Source organism: Opisthorchis viverrini (genome assembly GCF_000715545.1).
Source record: "Opisthorchis viverrini unplaced genomic scaffold opera_v5_550, whole genome shotgun sequence".
Classification (NCBI taxonomy): Eukaryota; Metazoa; Platyhelminthes; class Trematoda; order Opisthorchiida; family Opisthorchiidae; genus Opisthorchis; species Opisthorchis viverrini.
The window spans coordinates 191,675-194,584 of NW_008752217.1; positions in this window are offsets into that span (position 1 = coordinate 191,675).

Genomic DNA, 2,910 nt, shown 5'->3' on the forward strand with positions numbered 1-2,910 from the left:
CCTGCCTGCTACCTACAGTAAACACCAAGCCAGTATCTATGCGGGCCTATAGTAACCAGGTTCTAACTGTACGTGACATCTTAACGACCAATATTTATGCCGACCGGTAAAGACAAGGACTCAACTATGGGTGACAACCTAATCTGCCAGCCTGTTATACTCACAACTGTACTCGAAGTCACCTAACTTGGTTATTTATCGTCATACTCATAGTTACTCGATGCCGTTTATGTTTCCTACCTTCAGTAAACATCACAACTGTAGTCGACGTAACCGACGGTGTCTACCTATAGCAACTGCCTGGCCCGTACACATGCTCGTAGCTAACCATGGTACCCCGGCAACACATAATAGACTAACCCAAAGATCAACGGTGGTCATTACATGTCGAACTGTGATCACCACCCAGTTTGATAGCACACTCCCAACTCCTACTCTTGGTTGTACCCCCTCGACCACTCCCTCAATTACCCGAAACAATGAGCTGTCGCTCACCTCGACTACTTAGCGTGACTGCTATTCGCGACACAGATTATGAAACCTCACCTATGCACGGCAACGTAAGACAATGGCCAACGACGGTGCTGCATACCCATAACTTCACGCGTTGATAATGCGTCCCCCCCATGAATTTACGAAAACACCATTGGCGAATCACATTTTATTCATTGGCATCACTGATATAAGCTTAGTTGGTAGTCGCCCCACTTTTCATTTTCTTAAGATCCACTTCACAGGGACAAGGATTCTGAAACGGAAAATGGGCAAGCAATTAATCTTCGGGAACAGCAGTTAAGCATCTAGAGGCAATGACACCAAAAATCAGCAGGGTCAGTTGGCTGGCCACAGAGACCGCAGGGAACAGCGTCGTTTGACGTCGAACGCCACCGCGGTTGGTTGCGGTTGCCATCTAACGCCAGAGGCTGATTGTCCTGTGCACTAATTGCATTTTGCCTCAATAGACACTTGCGGGTTCCGGCCGAGGTGTTGACTGTCTGAGAAACTTTGGGGGCCTTTACCACAGACTGATTGTTACTAACAACGGGCTTCACAACTTGATGCGATCTGTCTGGTTGTACATCAAATTTCGCGTGCATATTCTAATGTCCCTGAGAAGCTGATTAGCGGCGTACGTCGTCATCCGGGAAACCACACGTAGAACATAGATGTTTCCTTCCCAGTCACAATAAAAAGTGGTGTGCATTTCATATTCGCACATTAGCCATTCGCTGTGATTAGCGACCTTCTGTACGGCATGCTCCAGACTATCCGAGTGATGCACGCGCCTCTTCAAACGCCCGTTGGCGTTCTCCAGGAGGTTGTTGGTCACATTACCAAAATGTGCCAAACCAAGGTGTGCATGAATGGCCCACTTTCGAATAATGTGGAGCAAGTGGGCAGTCAAATAAGAGACAAAACTGGGATCTGTTCGCCTCAGGAATTGCAAATCCTGGCGATTAATGTTTGGTGCGCAGTCACATACTCAACTGCATTATCAAAGCGGGCCATGCGGTAGGATTGTGTGCCGACTGCGGTAGGAAATTTTCTGCAAGATTTACACCAAAGCAATGAAACGTACGTGCTNAACAGCGTCGTTTGACGTCCAACGCCACCGTGGTTGGTTGCGGTTGCCACACAACACCACAGGCTGACTGTGCACTAACTGAATTTGACGCAACGTCATCCGGTTTGGACAGTTGCGGGTTCCGGCCGAGGTGTTGACTGTCTGAGAAAATTTGGGGGCTTGTACCACAAGCTGATTGTTACTAACAACGGGCGTCACAACTTGATGCGATCTGTCTGATTGTACATCAAATTTCGCGTGCATATTCCAATGTGCCTGAGAAGCTGATTAGCGGCGTATGTCGTCATCCGGGAAACCACACGTAGAACATAGATGTCTCCCTCCCAGTCACAATAAACATTAGCCATTCGCTGTGATTAGCGACCTTCTGTACGGCATGCTCCAGACTATCCGAGTGATGCACGCGCCTCTTCAAACGCCCGTTGGCGTTCTCCAGGAGGTTGTTGGTCACATTACCAAAATGTGCCAAACCAAGGTGTGCATGAATGGCCCACTTTCGAATAATGTGGAGCAAGTGGGCAGTCAAATAAGAGACAAAACTGGGATCTGTTCGCCTCAGGAATTGCAAATCCTGGCGATTAATGTTTGGTGCGCAGTCACATACTCAACTGCATTATCAAAGCGGGCCATGCGGTGGATTGTGTGCCGACTGCGGTAGGAAATTTTCTGCAAGATTTACACCAAAGCAATGAAACGTACGTGCTTCCGGATGGCTTGCGGTGCGTGAAAATAGCACAGCATTATATCGCAGCCGAACACAGCTTTGGCAGCCCGCATTTGTGAAGTCATCTTGTACATGACGAACGTTTTCACTTCATAGTGACAATTCATCATATCCTTGAATAAGCTGAACAGCTTGCGCAATGGCGCAAAATGCTCGCTTTCGACAAAGGCACACATTACGGGTCGACCGATACCCATGCCATCCGTCACAAGGAATGTATATAGCTTGGACCTTAACAGCGAACGTCAGGGGCTCTAAATTTATTTACCCAAGACGGTTAGTACCGTGTGTAGCAGCAACGTTTACAACGTCCAGGAAACGTCTAAAGAGTGTTATCTGCTGCGTTCAAGAGAAACACAGGTGACTATAGCTGCCACCCTCCGATTTCACCAGCAACACGCGACCGCACTCTCGAAACTTGGCTATGGTGGATGACATGCCACTAAGATACCGATTAAAAGGTGACCAATGACCTACTTAAAAATGGGGGTCGATATCTGACGCGATAGTTATGCACAATTTTGATAGTGAGTATCTTTCCAAAGTGGTCGGCGACGTGCTGCCGAATCTCCGATGACGGAGCACTATATTTCAAAAGGAT